The 18524-nt window shown below is 34.7% G+C and overlaps 1 protein-coding gene across 4 annotated transcripts in view; it reads left to right on the forward strand.

The window, feature by feature from the left end:
* Positions 1-18524, forward strand: part of LOC147072563 (potassium voltage-gated channel subfamily KQT member 1-like) — a 524358-nt gene that overhangs the window by 306571 nt on the left and 199263 nt on the right. The gene's annotated exons all lie outside the window — the stretch shown is intronic.

The raw sequence follows: 18524 nt of genomic DNA on the forward strand, positions 1-18524 counted from the left end.
TTCTTCTTTCTTTCGACCATGTCCGATCCTAATAGGATCATATGGGCCTCCACAGAGTAGAGGTTTGTATTGACAGATTTTGTTTTTTACGAGAAATGGATGTCAGCCACTTGCTCAACCTATTAGATACATACCCTGATACACACAAATTGAAAAACAATATGTGTACTTGCCGGACCGAGGTTTCAAGCCAGGTACCCACGGCGTTATAGTCCAACGCTTAAGCCGTGCGGCCACCGTGGGCGTATAAATACTATGGTTAAATAATATCGTGCTATTTATAAGCAATCATTTTCCTTCCAGTTATCTCTCGATTTGGTTAATCGAATTGCCAATACCAATAATAATCCTATGCTAGTATTTTTGAAAAAAAAAAACTTTGGGTATTTTGTATTTTTGGAGTACCGTTATTTATTCCCCACATACTTATCGTCGGCGTTTTTTGATAACTACAATCAAATTGTTCTCAGATCAATACATGAGTTAATCACAAAAACTCATAATGTATATATGAATAAAATATGATTATTTCGAAAGATTGTTATGTTTATGTGAATATTAAGTGATTATATATATATGTTACGGCGAATGTGCGGAATTGAATATTACATGAAATGGGCAAAATTTTGCCTAAATCATGAAAAATGCAAGCCCGTTGCCTTATTCATGAATTAGACAAAATATCTAGAGAGTGCGTGAAATCGGCAGTAATTTTTCTGCCTAGTTCATGTATTGGACAAATTAGATAGTAGCGCTACGGTGGTATTTTTTGCAACTAAACTAAATGTATCAAATGCTCATGCATTGGTCAAAATGTACATATATTATCTATGGTCAAAATAGATGATCGCGCTCCGGTGGTGTTTTTTGCAACTAATCAAACTAAACAAATGTGTCAAATGTCATTGATTATAATATAAAAATATACCAATCAATAACCACAATGACGTTCATATCCATTTACTATGCGCAAAAAAATCTAGAACTATAATATGATAATGGAAGAATTTTATTGAAAAGTATTTTCGCGATTTGATTCGTGCTTGGGTATCAAACGTGCAATGGTCGATTGAATGTTTGTGATAGTTTGTTGACACTTGATAGCTAACCTCAACATGGACATTCAGTTGAATACTTTAATTCAGAATTACAAAACCTAACCTAACCTAACCTAACCTAATAATAATAATATTATATTATGTCCAATTATAACTAATAAAACCATCCGTATTAAATTTACTTTTTCTTCTGTTATGTTGACAGTTCAAGAATTCCATACCCTGGCGAATTAATGTACTCAGCAGAAAATTTACCTAATTCATAAATAAGGCAACAGGCTTGACTATTACATGAATTAGCCAAAATTTTGCCCATTTCATGTAATAGTCAATTTCGCACATTCGGTGTAACATATATATAAGTACATTGGTTAATTTATCCAATCCTCCGAGGTTATTTTGCTACCGATAGCAATTAGAATACTAAACGTTTGCGTCAAAATATCAAAGAGATAAAAGCGATGATCGTTTGTTTTTTTGTGACTACCGTATTGATATTATATATTATTATTAATGTATATATTTTTTTGATTCATTTAAAAATTATATCGATAATATAAATCTATAATTATTATTGCATTATTCTGGGACCATTTCAATAATATAATCTTGCGGTTTTTCATTAATTTATTCCAAATTCAAAAAAAAAAACTCATGTAAGGCTGTAATATCAGGAAGAAAAAGAAGATTTAAAATTGTGTTAAATAAAATACTTTGAATTCTTGATCTGAATCACAGTCTGCACTACCTGCAAAATATTTGAATCAAGCACCTTTTGCACCTGTGCAGTAATAAAAACAGCAAAATAATATTTTGTAGGCATATTATTATTGTATGTATATTTTCCATGACAGTTGTTTGCAATAAACTTCCAGTATACTGTAATAACCATTGATCATATTTCTACCGTTATATGAATTTGAATGGCGTATAAAATACAAGTTAGATTCCATAAATTGTGCGTAAAGAATAATAATATAATATTTGAAAACTCAAGAGCCACTAACAACATATTTTACGTCTTATTTATGTGATATCTGAGCCAAGTAGAATATTACAATATTTTGTATGGATGAAAAGGTTCGGATACAAAAGCTCTGCATGAATCATTTGAAGTTCACTCAAGTAAGTAACTTCTTGAAAGATTTCAACGCTATTTCAATGGACGTGTTTTGGATGTTTAAATGCCATTATTGAAGTATCATACATGTTCTCAAGCACAATGAGAATGTGATTCTGATTGTGTGTATCAAGTTTCTATTTATGTGTGGAGATAAACATATTTTTGAATATTTTTTGCAGTACTTACGTTATTACGTATTTATCAAATATATACTGCATGTAGTGCATTTGGACGCTTGAATAGTATCTTCAAAACTTCAACTCCCATTATGGCTTAAGCGTAAAGTATTCAACCAATGTGTGCTACCAACGCTCTTGTATGCTTGTAAAACATGTACTCTTAATGTAAGACAAATCCAAAAATTACGAGTACCGCAACTTGGCATGGAAAAGTACTCTCTGGTTTTGATATTCAGCAGAATTTCTCCGACCTTTCCCATTCGTTTAAGGATTATAAACAGATTTAAAACAATTGTTATTTATAATTGGGCGGCTCACAATAATTATGGATCAAGTCAAATTTTCATAAAATTACATGGCTAGATAAAACAGATTTCTATATTGTGTGTTAATATAACAATCGTAGCTCTACAATTTACCGCATAAATGGCAATACTAGTATTGATAAGACATCAAATTAAATTTAAATCATGTCCATTTAGACAAGTCCTTCAGCAGTATAAAGAGGTATTTGCTGACATTAATTTGCTAATATTAATAAAAACTGAGTATACTTTGTGTTTTGTGACTATTTATTTAAATTGATCCATGTAATGTTCTAAATCCATGTTGATAATTGATTTAGAACAAGGTTACACAAACTTTTTCGACCCAATACTCCTTTCAGATTAAATGTATGCCAATATTTTGTATTCTTCCTCTCAATTATGAGTAATATATATTATTTGTAATGTATTACTGGTGTCTCATTTTATTACACATAATAATGAATACGAATAAATATTAATTAAGGCTCTAATTACCAAAAAGTAGTATTGCCTGTGGTTACAAAATACTGAGTCATTGCAGTAAAATTGCATGAAGCAGACCTTTTGAAAAATGTGGTTTCACAATATGAAGCAATCTCGGCAGCTTCCATAATTTTAGGAATTAAGAACTCGCGAATTTCAACACATTGTCGTCAGTCATTTTATATTGAATGCCGTTGACCACTGCAGTGCTACTTACACCATTATAAATAAAACACGCCAACGGACTTACAACGTCGACAGGTTTAATTATTTTGCTGTATTCTTATGACTTGTTTGAGGCACTTAGACCATAGTTGACATTATTGGCGTTGGTATGTGGAACATTTTTCTATAAAAATGTTAGTTTTTATTTTTTTGGTACTTAGCGCCTTAATAATTAATACACGTATTATTGAATTCCATGTATGTTTTTTAATAAATTCTCATTGGTTCTACAATCCAATGTGCATCTTCTCCGTCCTCTGGAGAGGTTCTTAATAGTATGATTTATTAGTGGGATACGTACTTCTTGAAATGTAAATACAATAATTATAAAATAATAATATGATTGATTAGCTTTGGTTAACTAACTTTTAACCTGAAATGTTTCAACTGTCGCACTGGACCACGATATGCCAACGCCTTCCAAAGTTTGTTGTCGAGCCGCAGGATAATATATTTGTGATCCTTTGTTAATATATGATATGCAAAACTGTAATTTCGAAATATGTATACAGATTTACTAAGTTTTGGCGGGCTGTTTCGTTTCGTAAATCCTAACTTGATGACAACGGAATTTGTAGTCAGTTTTGTAAAATTGATAAAGTTTCTTTTCTTGTTTTACAGGAAAAAAATAAAGGTTAAAAATTTTAATTATTCTATTTATCAGCTCTCCATTTCATAATAAATTACCATAGATACAGACTGAAGGAGTATATTAATGATGATTGATTGTAATTTATCTATACTTAACATAAATGTGACCTATATATACCTATTAGTAACACAGTTAATTGATTAAGTACTTCAAATTTTATGTAAGTGGATACATATTTTTTATAAAATATTCAATTGGCCTTTTTTGAGTAATTGGTCGGGATATTACTGTATTTAAATTTTATGATGTCTTCATGAGTAGGGCGGACATTCTCGCGACCTCTTTATTTCCCCTTTATTTTTTAATATATACATAGATTGAACTTAAAGGAATTTGAATAATTTTGTTATATATCAGTGGCCCTGAAAGTATTCGTAGCGAGAAATTAAAAGAATCAGTAGTTTTAATTCAATGCGTTGATGGACCATCACAATGAAAGACTGTGCTTTGCTTCAGAAGTTATTTTTTAGGTAGTAATATAATTTAAACTGTTCTTATATCGAAGATATTATGATCATTGTTAGAGATAGATATAAGTTTATTTTCGTATGCCCAATAACCGATAAATAGATATCAAAAAAGCTAAAAATAGTTCCTTGATCTGATTCTGAAGAGAAAATTTTTAATTGGCCGTTAAGAATATACAAATTTTAAAAAAATCCGTGAAAATAAATTATATCCACTGTATTTTTATAGGAGGCAGAAAAACGTTTTTGTTATGATTTTCGGTCAATGTTAAAATACAAAATAGACTACCTTGAAGTGCATGATAATTAATAATTTGGTTTTTATATTCCTAAACTGATATAAATTATTAAGTTTAAAATCCAACAAATATGATGGTTGAGTCGTTTTTCCCACATCACTTCCTTCTTTTTTTAAAAAAAATTGCCAGCTAAATTTAGATAATAAATCAGCATTTTGTAGCTTACATCCTTTGGATACAGCGTATATTAATTAGTCGTATACAACGTTAATATCTAATAAAACCTATTTTGAAAAAAAATTCAGTGTGTACTTATTTATGTACGCGCATTAGAAGTTATGCTTATTTTGCGTAACAAAACAAAAACAAAACTTGTGATAACCATATTCTTCGACTAGCTCTAAATTATCTTGTTAAATTGCACACTCAAGAAAAAGGGCCGTTTATCGGAGCGCCGTTGGCTTATTTCTATACACTTTAACTTATATTCCTAAATAATATAATTATTTCTCGTTGTTTTTATTTTTAAAGTAACAACTGTCACTTTCGCGTTTAATCGTTTGTTTACATAAGTAATTGCAAATGGCCGACAATAATGGCAAGGCCTAGGCAACGGAACAATTCTACTATCAAACTAGCGTTTGTATACAGTTGACTGATTCGCAACTTCATACTGTACACTTTCGTAACGGTGTGGGCGCGCAGCTCTCAATTTCACTCTCTACCAAACGCCCCAAAAGAAGTATAACTTCAAAAACTGAGGGTTACGTCCTTTTTCTTTTCTACAGTCGATAGGCTTTTTTTTTTTTACGTGAAATGGGTGAGTTTGCGAACCATTTGTCTATAATATTAATAAACTGTGTAATTATGGTTTGTGGAGCATAATGAAAAACTCGCCTGAAAACTACCCCTAGCATGGTTATAATGTTATGAATAAATTCCTACATGCAACTCTACTCTGTTGAAATACGCGTCCTTTTTATGCCTTATTTGGAGAGTCATAAAGCGACCTGGAACCCACCTGCTAAATATTTAATACTCGCTTTTCATAGAAAAAAAACCTTACGGCGGTATAGAGAGGGAAATTTATACGCAATGCTTCTGAAACGGACCCTTATTTAACGGGTTTTCGATGTTACACGAGTTCCGTGCATTTTTATGCCGACGTTCGTCCCGTAAGTACGCCCACTTGCCAGATCGACGCATTCAATGATACAATATGCCCCGCAGGAAAATCATAATCCACTGTAAACTTGAGTGCGCTTGTATACATTTAAAAAGGAAAAATTCAAAAGATGTTGAAGAATGCCTTCTTCTATAGTCATGTGCCCTAAAATAATATTAATGTGAAGCAAAAAAGCAACCATAATTTAATTTTGATGCACGCTGTGAAAGGCGGTGTGTTCAATTATTGTTTTTAGCATAAACTATGACACTTACAATAATTTGAAACTATAAATTTCAATTTCAATTAATTTTTTTAACATATCGTGGACATTACAATAATGATAAGTTTAAGACGTTGACAACATGACATGAAACACTATTCTAAAGAAGAAAAGTTATAAAAACGACAAAAATTAAAATATATAACCATACAAAAGCAGTGAAAATACAATTATACATCTATATAAGTTCAAATAAGTACACCGAGTTTGCTAAGGAGACCTTATTTTAAGAATTTATAAAATAGCGTTCACCTAAACTCTCCCTCACGCAAGTGGAATATAACAACACCCGAAGCAATTTGGTTGAACATAGTTATCGCCCTTCCAATTGGCATTACCAATGGCAGGTTGGTTCTGCACCTTGGGAGAATAAACAACTAATGCTCTCTATTTCTAATATAGTTATCAGGGACACACAGGTCAATACTGCTCAGAATGGCAGAGTTCGCATTTATACCTCGTATAAATAAAAAAAAATACATAGCTAAATAAACATCTCTTCTAAATAAATGACTACATATAACGATTACGTCACATCCGCGTATGTTGCAATGTTGCAAACGAAACGAGTTTAGATGTGTGAGCCGGCTAAGATATATCCCGTCGGGGAGACAGTTGACGTATGAGGTTTGGACGTGGTACAGATATGCCAAGTCTCATCAGCCAAACGTTGTAGTGGGCGCGTGCTCTAATTGCGATAACGTAAGATCGGAAAATCTAAGGATAAAGGAGGAAGGAGGAAAAAATAAGGAAGTGAGACTAAAATTTCTTACGAAATAATATGATGGAGTATCATGGTAGCAAAGTCAAGCGACTCTACAAAGATTCCGCCAGGCTGAAGCAGCATATCACAAATACATGAGTCTGAAACATCAGAACAAAGACAAAGAGAAGAGAGAGACACTAGTGGAATAAGCTACGGGAGGCCTTTATCCAGCAGTGGATTGATCCTGGTTGATGATGATGATATGTTTAGTTTAAGTTCAAAAATACTTGTGATTGTTGGCCATCTATTGGAAAAGGTTATATAAATTATAAATTTTATTTTTAGTAGGTTGGTAGTTAAAATAAACGTAAAAAAGTAACGTCTATAAATTTTATAAAAAAGTTAAGTGATAGGCACGTATCACTTGGTAGTAATTATGCTTGGTAGATACATATTTTCTCTGTACTCGTCTTTCGATTCTTATCTGTCTTCAGTGAAATACGAGAGCAATTTCTTTAAGCTCAATTGTACCAATTGCAAACGTTTATTTATTTATTCAGAAAAATAGTATTGTAAGTGAATTTAAAAAAATGCCATAAACAAACACAGAAGAAACAGAAAAAATGGCTATCAGTAACGAAAATAGTATTATGTAACATTAATATTACAATGTAGGTTAGAGTTTGCATGTAAACAACGAGTAATAATATATAAATTTTTAATAATTAAATTATACACTTAATATTCTTTTAAAAAATTTAATATAAGATCCATAACCTTACTCTCTCGTGGCATGGCGGTTCTTTTATTACATTGCAATAAGCCCAATTCCATATTTTGTAATTTTTGAGAGGTTATATTATTTTATCATAGAATATATTATATATTATCAAGTCTTTACGTCACAGTGTTGCATTCGCTGATACTATTACGTCACGTGCTCTGTGTGTATTGGTATGTTATAACAGATACCTACTCTGGCACTATTGAGAAGAATTAAAAGCTTTCTTTTCTGTTTTTCCTTCGTACAATAGTTTTAAATTTTAAATAATACCTTTCGTCTGCTTCAGTAAAGGTTTAGGTATTTTAATGTTAATTAACTTCACTCGATATAGATAATACATTAAATTATGGGCGCGGAAGATGTTGTATCAAGAAAAATAAATGCGTGGGAGGGTCTTAGTTCCAGAAACGACCGTGGTGACGTAGAAGATTTGATGTATAAGTCACACTGTAGTTAGGAATAACGTTTGGTTAAGAAAACATATTTAAATCAAAACTGCTAGCGTCGTATATTTCCATCACGAGTTTTAAAAGGAGTCTGTAGTGAGTACCGTGTTATTTTACACTAAATACAACTACATATTAAAGTTAATCCTTCCAAACCAAAACCCGCCACGCACCACACCCGGTCTTAATCGAGCGTATCACGTGGTCCTACATTGGCGATGTGAAGCATCTAGTTAAGTTTTAGGCCGGGAATGCCCTAGGAGGAGATACCCAGGACTAAGGTTTCTACGCTCAAAGTGAGCTCTGACTGAGTTAAAAGTTACTTTCTAATGCAAAGTGCCGGGGAGAGAAAAGCACAGGGAAATTACGAAAATAAAAATGATTCTAGTGTATATAAAACAAAATAATGAAGCTAATCATACGGACAGCAAAAATATGTGAAGAGATCTTCACGCCCGCAGTAAGACGCCGCAATTTTTTTTAAATGCAAGATAATTGGAATTAGTAGCAACCAAGTCGGACGGATCGATGGGCCCAGCAGCTGTTTGATAAGAAAATGAGTTAACTTTACAAAAGATATCAATTTTCTGCTATTAACTATAAGCCGGCTCTCACATCTAAACTCGCCCAACTGCCGCATAGCCATAAATCAAACTTTCCAAGAACGTCTATCCAGCATTGCATATGAAAACCGCGCACATCTATCTACCTTGCGACAGTCGCACGTAACGTTCGAAACGTATAGATAGATATTAATTTGGATGCGGCGAGCCAGTATAGGAATGACCAATTCGTAGGTGTGCATACGCATTCTGGCATCTTCGACTCGCAGTCCGAGAAGCTTGCAACTTGTCGATTGCAACAGTAGATGTTTTTTTTTCAAACTAAAAAGTCAAATTCAACCAGTCTGTGGAGCTACATTTGGTAACATGTGTTTTGTGAATAACGATGACGTCACATCGACGTAATCGACACCTTGGAGCCGAGACGAGTATTGATGTGAGAGCTGGCTTAAGGCCAACTGCATAACAACCCTCAAGGAATCTCATTCCAGAGTTTTTCTTATAATATATCTAACACTACAATACACCATGAGATACAATTACATTCGTATAAGTAGTGAAACAGTAGAGGAGTAGTAATAATGAAAAAATCACAGATTCACAAAGATATATCGTGGAATCAAATCCGGGATTTCTCTCTTTTCAGTCGGTTACATTAAACGTTTATCAATCCCTCTTGACATTGTCTTCCCATATCGTATGGTGTTTCTTTATTAACCTGTTGGAAAGAGCTCTACATCCATTGTATCTAACAAGATTACTTGCTAAACTAAGTCTTATCACCCTTAGGATATTAACTATCTAGTAACTTGTACATACATTACTTGAAGAGCTTATCGTTAGTACAGATGCGCCGCCTCTGGTTTTCGTTAGCTAACAGTACCTAAACCTATTTTTTATATTACCTATCTAGTATTATTTCCCGCGTAATAAGTGAAACGGGCCACACAAATATTTCTACTATTTTAAATGTGGAGTTGTTTATAGTTATTAACGCCCGAAGCTGAATACACACGGGAATGCATTTTGTTTTATCATGGTTAATATACTAAACACAGTTAGTATTAGGTTGAAAAAAGACTTTTTTTTCAAATTTGATTCTTCATATATTTAGAACATTTAGATTAAGTTAAATAGATAGATTTATGATGCGAAAAATTATCTGACGCGTTGAAGTGTCCAAGAACAAATAAGGTACACTCCTACAAACTTACCATCTAAAGTACGGTCGAAAATGGAACTACGAACTACCATATGGACACCGTATTAAAAACGTCATTCGAATGTCAGATTCAGTTCAGTTGCCAGTCTTAATTGGGTTGTTTTTGACGGTGGCACCCCATCAATTCTTCAGATAAGTTAGTGACTAGTATGACGTTTATCGGTTTAATGTTGCCAGAGATTTTCGGGATAACCTCGTAGGATAAATTATTCCCCAATTTGCCGTAATACTAATACAAAATGTAATAATAATTTATATGTTTTCCTAGCTAAATGTTAATTCATGATTTAGTACTTATTCCACTTTTAATAAATAAATCTGGACCGGTTTCGTCCGCCTCATAGCGACATTTTCAACTGAATAATCTTTATAAAACAGGTATTCATAAAAAAAAATCAAAATGCGACACAAATAATCTCCCAATACATTGAATTATCCGTCCAATAATAATTTGTCAGTAACAATTAAAATAAAATTAATAAAATTGGATATTAATATTTCATACTACATCATTAAACACCACTAAAATAAAATATTCTAAATTATTAACATAACAAAATATAAGCACTTACAATAACATTTCAATATATCACCAAGGCGGCTCTCGTGGTGCAGTGCGTAAGGCGCTTGCCTTCCACCCGAGAGTTCCTGGGCTCGATTCCCGGTCAAGACACACAATATTTATGTGTTTTTCTCAAAGCCTGGGTGTTTGTGATTGTTCAAAATTACTTCACCTAAGTTAACCTTAAGTTACTTCACCAATAGATCGATCGAGTTTCGAGTTGGATCAACCATAATGGAGAGGAACACCAGCATGGGATGTCCCCAGGGCTCAGTCCTCGGGCCCCTTCTCTGGAACGTACTCTTCGACGATCTCCTTAGAATTCCGCTTCCAACCGACTGTACTGTCATTGCCTACGCAGACGATGCGCTGCTGCTGGTCGAGGCCGACAGCAGGGCGAAGATTGAGAGCACCGTTGGCGAAGCCTTAGCATCAATTGAGGCTTGGGGTAGATTAACTAGACTATCATTCGCACCTTCCAAGACAGAAGCCATTGTCCTCAAAGGACCGAGACGACTTAGCTGTTCGAGACTACCCACAGTCCGATTCGGTGACACGAGAGTGAAAGTGTCGAAGATCGTAACCTATCTAGGCGTCAAAATGGACACAATGTTAAATTTCCTACACCATGCCGAAACCCAAGTCCACAAGGCTGGGGTGGCCTTTCAGAGGATCGGCCGCATGGCTGGTGAAGGATGGGGCTTAAAAGTAAGGGCGCTCAAGATCGCCTACGGCGCCATTTTTATGGGAATCGCGGCTTATGCCGCCAGTGCTTGGTGCCCGCGGATTCCCAAAAGTGTCAAACTTAGAATCTCTCTTTTAAGAGGACAGCGCATCGCGCTTCTGTCCATTACCAAGGCCTACCGTACTACCTCAACTGACGCGCTCCCGGTCCTGGCCGGCATTCTCCCACTTGACCTGCATATTCAGGTCAGCGGCGCTTCAATATTGCTCCTCAGGGGCGAGGAGGCCGACGTTGGTGATTTTCACCTCGTCCCCCCCCCTCGGCTAGCTGGCGAAGGAGTAGCATTATTGAGGCGCAGAATTAGACTCATGTCGCTCAATGCGGCCATTAAGACCTGGCAGCGAAAGTGGGACGAATCGACCAAGGGCCGGCACACATATACGTTTTTTCCAGACATACAGTGGCGAATGGAGATAACCAAATACCTGACTCCAGACCATTACACCAGTCAATTTGTGACTGGTCATGGTGGATTCGCTGGCAAGCTCTTCGAGCTTGGACTTGCAAGCCGTCCGACATGTCCATGCGGAGGGGAAATACAAGATGCCAACCACATCTTATGGGAGTGTCTGAGTATGTGCTCCGAACGGGAGGAAATGCTCAGGTCGGTCCAACCAGCTGTTGGACCCATCGGCCCATCCGACCTGGTTGCTACTAAGGCCAATTATCTTGCTTTCAAAAAATTTGCGGCGTCTTACTACGGGCGTGAAGATCTCTTCACATAAAGTTTGCTGCCTGTATGATTAGCTTCGTTCTTTAATTTAAAAAAACAAGTAGGTTCATTTTCTTTTTAGTAATTTCCATGTGCTTTTTCTCTCCCTGGCACGTTGCATTAGAGTAAACTCAGTAAACGCAGTCAGAGCTCACTTTGAGCGTAGCAATCTAAGTCTTGGGCATCTTCTCCCAGGACACTCCCAGGCCAATTCTTAGATGCTTCACATCACCAATTGACGGGTCCCGTGATACTCTCGATTAAGACCGAGAGTGGTACGGGGCGGGTTTGGTGGAGGGACTTTAACTTCAATGTTCAAAATTACTAACAGCCACCTTGTACGAAAAAGCAAGGACACGGTTATTAATAATTCTAAAAAAAAAAAAATATCACCAAACATAACACAATACATTTGATTGATAATTCATTTTTAAAATTGACAGTAAAAAATAAACAATATTACCATTTGATGGACAAACAAATATAAATACGAATATAAACGAAAATATGAGTCGAAAAAAAAAATTAATAAGTTTTATTAAATTAAATCAATAATACAATGTATTTCTACCATGATTGACAGTTAACACAATAAAAGAAATTATCGTTTTCTGTTTTCTACTTGTAGTAATCGTTTTTGATTTTATAGAAAAAAATGGGTACAGGATTCAAGCCGATTGTTAAATGCGATGCGGTGATTCGATGAAATCTACAATCCAAATACGCGATCTGGGACTGCGGCTCCCGATTGCAATCTCATCCGACGTCGAGCGATTCTTTTAAATATTAAACAACAACAAGGCGAGCCGGATCGCTCGAAGCGCCTACCTGCGCGATGCCGAAACCCGAACCAATCTCCACCTCGCTGAATTATAAATAGTATCAAACCCGGATTGCGAGATTCGTCCCGCTTTGTTTGAATGAGTAAAGAGGTTTTTGAAAATTTAAAAAAAATCTGCGATCATTCCACGCAGCCACGTGTGTATAGTATAATAATATAGCGCTCGTGCGGGTTGCGGTTTGCGTCTCACCCTTCATAGCGAGCCCCTTTACAACCGTTTATGCAAATTTATTTTCCATGTATTTTGATATCCGTTTTATCGGCCGAAATTTTTGTGCGCCTTTTTTTGGCGATTCGAAGCAACGCGTGCATATATTAAAATAAATATTATGTACTTTGAAGCTAGCCCATTCAAAGTGAAAATTTGTTTACTTTTCGTGTAATTTGTGTCGAACGTTTTCTATTAACTAAACATTCAACTTGTAGGTTTCCATATATCTCTCTGACTTTATATTACTTCTCTCTGATTTTCCAAAAAGTTTAGAAACAATGTATTCGTATTATAATAATAAACAAGCAAGGCAAAGAAAAAGACAATACCTACTGAATAAACTTTCCATGCTAGTTTAAAATATGAATAAGTTATTATGAAGGTTTGTAGGCAGGCTCCCACAATTCCTTTTGACTTTATATTATTTCTTTCTGATTTAAAAAATAGTGTAGAAAAAATATATTCATATCATACAAAACAAATGGATAACATTGATTAAGCTTTACATCCGAACAGAGATGGAAAATATGATAATAATTAATGTTATATTATAATTAATTAATTATATGATATTAATTTGGAGATAAGCTGACACGTCCAGGATGATTTTAATGCAAAGCTGTTTGAGCGGAGGAGTGTCGGTACACACCAATAGTTATGGTGATTTAAAGTCAAAATACTTACTTCATCTTGGAGGCCAATCTCACTTTAGCAGCAAATAAAGAGTCAGTGACAAATCAATACAATAAAATCGTGACGTTGATGACTCAGATAGAAAATCGGACCAGATAGACAGACCAAGTCAAAAGTGTCACATTGATGAAGGCCTTTAATGCTACTGGATGCCGAAAAGAATAGAGCGAAGCCGTGGAGAAGACAGTCAGACGGCCAAATCATCAGGGTTACGATCCTTAGTCATGAGGTCCCGACGAAGAAGAAAGAATTATTGAAATATCTAATATGAATTTCACGCAGTCATTTAATTGTTTTTAAGGCATAATTCTATCACATTTTCTCCAGAATTACAAATGCATGAATATTATAATATAAATTTTCATTAAACGAACTGTTGGCTTAATTTTTCATATACATACCTAATTAATATTTTGTAATCATCAGTTGTATCAATCAAAAACAGAAGTTGGCTAAAATTTTCTGTTTTAAATTTAAAATGCTGTGTATTATAAAATCATTGTTTCGTTTTCACAGAAAACATCATGAAAGGTTAAAAATGTTAGGCAGTTGATGTGGTGTATGCAGGGACGGCCCACACGTATATGCAACGTGTACGGCGCACACAGATGCCAAGCAAATGGGCGGCTGCCGCCTGTCTTTAAATTTCGATTCGATGATATTTATTTTATAAATGATTCATAATAATTATTATTTTTTTACAAAATTAATACACAATCTTAAAAAACGTATTTTATTCAAATTACACTTTTACTAAAGGCTCATTTACACGAGTCACTGCGGATTATCCTTCGCAGGGAATTTGATTCTGGCATTCACTTTTTGTTTACACGTGTCACCGAAAGTGAAATACTCGATTCATTCCAAAATGGCGTCAAGTGAAATAGCGAACACAGAAATCACAGAAACTGCAACCGAGAACAACAAAACAACACTTTGTTTATTACAATCAGTATGTACTATCAAATATGATCTCGACTGCAGGAACATCTATTTAACCGGTTTGTTTTCAGTTATTCAAAATGACAGTTTACGTACCTAGTCTCAGGGGCGCAGTGCGCATGCGTGGCGAAATCATCCGCAGTGATCAAAAAATGATCCAAAGTAAAACAAGTTCAACTTCATTCACTTTTGATTCCGGATGATCACTTTCGATGATTCGTTGATGAATGTGCGTTTACACGGATCACTGCGGATGATTCCTCCGCGATGATCGTCAAAAGTGAACTATGTAAGCGGGACTTAATGAGCCTTCTATAAAACTATCAGCGCGTCTGTTCTATACACAAGACTGCTTTTCGGCTTCTACGGCAGCTATATATGGTAGGTTTGTGTCGCATTATTATTGTAACAGTTACAATAAATCAGTTGTAATTGTTACAATACGTGCTATGTCTTAACAGCACCTATCTTGGCTGTGTTAACTTTAGAGCTAGATAGACAGTTGTGATTGTTTAGACGGCTAACTTATTGTAACAATTATAATACTTCAATCCATAAATAATATGATAAAGTGATAATATTTATCACTTTAGCGGTCATAATCAGTCTTGTGTATAGAATTGACCCACAGGTCAGATAAAAGTGCTATTATTGAATTTGGTTTTTTAACTGTCACTGTGTATTCTTCATTTTCGTTTCCTTGATGTTTTGCACATAATGCAGAGGCCATTGTCAAGGAATAGTGTCGTAAAAAGGGCCGTTCTAGAATAAAAGAAGGAAGAAGAAACACACGGTGAGAGGCGAACAACCAAATACAATAACACCTAACCGGGAAAGTAATATTGACATTTTGGCATGTTTAATTTTGTGAAATTATATTCGACGCGATATTATGACGATAAACTGAATATAAATAAAATTTAAATGACGTGTGGGCTCAAGTCACTATTGATAAACTGCGTTGGTATTCTTTACAGTCAAGATGTGTAGGATCATAGTTTTACCCACCCCTTCTACGTGGCATTTGAAATTTTCTTCGTTTTCTTCGCTATTTAATCACACCTTCAATATTTCCAATTCCTTAAATTTATTAAGACCATTAATTATCGGGGGGATGAACGTTGTGTAGTTCTCACCCCCGTTGTTATGTTGCATCGTCGAAGGTTGTTTGATGTGTGAGTGACTTTGAGAAGATTTGAATAATACACGGTGTTGGTATTTTCTTGGTTTTACATTGTAGTAATAAATTGATTTTAAGTTTGACACTGTCACATTGATTTTAAGTATGAGTTGAATGGTTTACGTTAATTTGGAATTATGATAAAGTGAGAGATGCGGGGCGCGTGTCGACTGCATTATAGGAAGGCCGATAGACAACCGTTTACATTTCCGTTTTGCGTTATTGTCTGTGGTCTATAAACGACCACAGACAAAAATAACATGTCGGTTGTAGGGTTATACGAGACCTCTACACATTCGATTATTTCACCACCAAGTAATAGAAGCCTCTTTGCTATTATGCGTGTTCTTCATACACTTTTTAAATTGCTATGTCTATGTCTGTCGTAAGATGACATTTTTTTTATTTACAGACAGGCAAACTGTATCTCTTGCGGTGACCCTGGATGTACGTCATTTTAAGGTCGTTTGGGCTGTTTCGTTAATATTCCATTAAACTGTCGAGAATCGGGCCTCAGGCTTTGTGCTAAAACACACACCGCCCCGCGAAAACCGTTTTTCTTTTCTCATAATCGAGATAATTTTCATGACCCGTTATGGAAAGTTATAATCAAAAATTGAGTGCGAAAAGAAATAACGACTTTTCGGAGTTTTAATCAGATAAGAAGTATTTACAATTCTGTCAAAGTTTTCCCCTTTTTCATCATCGATATTTGAGTAGCTGAAGATTGAAGGACTACAAGTATACCTACCGGTAAGCATGTCGATTAAATTGACTTCAAAGTTAAATGTAAGACTGTAAATTAGTATATACCCACATCTATTTTCAACATTTTCTAAATGAGGTATTGTTTTGAATTGATGCATTATTACTATTACATGATATTTTTTAGTTTTTGAAAGGTTAAATATGTCTGGCAAAAACATTTAAATTATATACGATACTATACGTTTATAATATATAACATCATTTACAGCATTACATCCCTTGGTGGGAATTAGTCAAAAACTTCCTCCATCCTGGAAGATCCAACGCCGACACCCTCCAGTGTTGTTTTGACCGAGTATTCTTAAAATACTGCGGCACAGTCTAGTATCTTAATTTCGGCTATCCAGGTTTTCTCTTGCCCTTGGGAGTCGCGTACATAGCCAGCCTTGCTGGTATATCTTCCGGCATTCTATGCACGTGGCCGGTCCAGTGAGGTCTGCATTTTTATATGCAACGTGATGATTTAGCCCCTATAATAATATATACGGGAGTTAATACAAAATATTAATATCAGTGGTTCTTAACCGGTGCACCGCTGGCTTGTTGCAAGTGCACCGCGGAATAAATGATAAAAGCAGAAAAATTCGCGAAATAGTGAAAACCGAAAAAGTCCTTCGCGAAATTATGAAAGCTGAAGAAATATCTACGTCATTTTGATTTTGCCAAAATGGAATTTATTGGAAGAAAAGATTGCATATAACTTTCCTACTTTAAATATAAATGACTAGATACAAAATCCATTTGCTACGATTGATACATCGAGTTGTGAATTTTTATTCCAAGAAGAAGAAGAATTGGCCACCTTGTCAACGGATAGTACTCTAAAAATTAAATTTTTTGAAATAACTATGGAGGAATTTTGGATTTCTGTCCAGCTCTCTACATGGGGCCACTGAAAATCTTGTTACAGTTTTCAACATCATATTTGTGTGAGCTCGATTTCTCAACGATAACTAATATAAAAACTAAAAAACGAGAAAGACTTGCGAATTTAGACGAAAAATTTAAGGGTAGCTATATCAAATATTCGACCTAATATGTCTGAAATCTGCAAAATCCGACAAGCTCAGGATTACGTCAATTGATTTTCACATCAAATAAATTCCATTTTGTCAATGGTATGGTATAATGTAATGTCAATGTCAATGGTATAATATATACATATCTTTTCTTTAATATTTTTTCTTTGACATTTATGTAATCTGTTTAATTTGTAATACAAGTTATGTCCGCAAATTTTTCTTTGTTCTCTGGCCGTTCGATTTTGGTGCACCGCAATTTTTTCTTATGCTCAAAAGTGCACCGTGACTTCGAAAAGGTTAAGAACCACTGTGCTACACCAATGTAGACACGTCTTTTAGAATTGGTAAAATACATCTGATTGAGTTGGACAGTTGAATGTTGTATATAAATTAAAGAAGATTTGAAAAGTCAGTTAAATTTTTTCATCCATGCGGAAAGTATGAATTTTGGATGAGCTTCTCAGGAAGGTCTAGTAATTATTGATAGGGCGTGGTTATTATGAGATCTTTTATATTAATATGTAGCTGCAGAATAATAAGCGATCGAATATCTATTGTTTATAAAAATATCAAATTACTTTGCAGTAATATATTCCCAATCCATTTCCAGTAAACAACTCAGCTAGACCAGCAAGTCGATTATGCAAAATAAGAGACGGTGTATTATTACATCATATCACAGCACATTATACCATTACGGTGTATGAGCTGAATAAACATTTCTCATAGTATTTTATTACAACTGTAATAACAAATAATATTTCATTTCGCTACTCAATTTAAAACGCTGACTCTATATTTAGTTCAATATGATTATGTAACAGAATTTTAATGTTAAGGTGTTAATTTTTATTGTATAAATAACGAAGAACAATGTATCTCAATGTCACTCGAATCAGAGTACTTAGCTAGTAACTATCATGTACTATTGTACCGATACGCTGC

This window comes from Rhyacophila brunnea, unplaced genomic scaffold (genome assembly GCF_057557595.1).
Source record: "Rhyacophila brunnea isolate RB1 unplaced genomic scaffold, BYU_Rbru_1.0 scaffold_2, whole genome shotgun sequence".
NCBI lineage: Eukaryota > Metazoa > Arthropoda > Insecta > Trichoptera > Rhyacophilidae > Rhyacophila > Rhyacophila brunnea.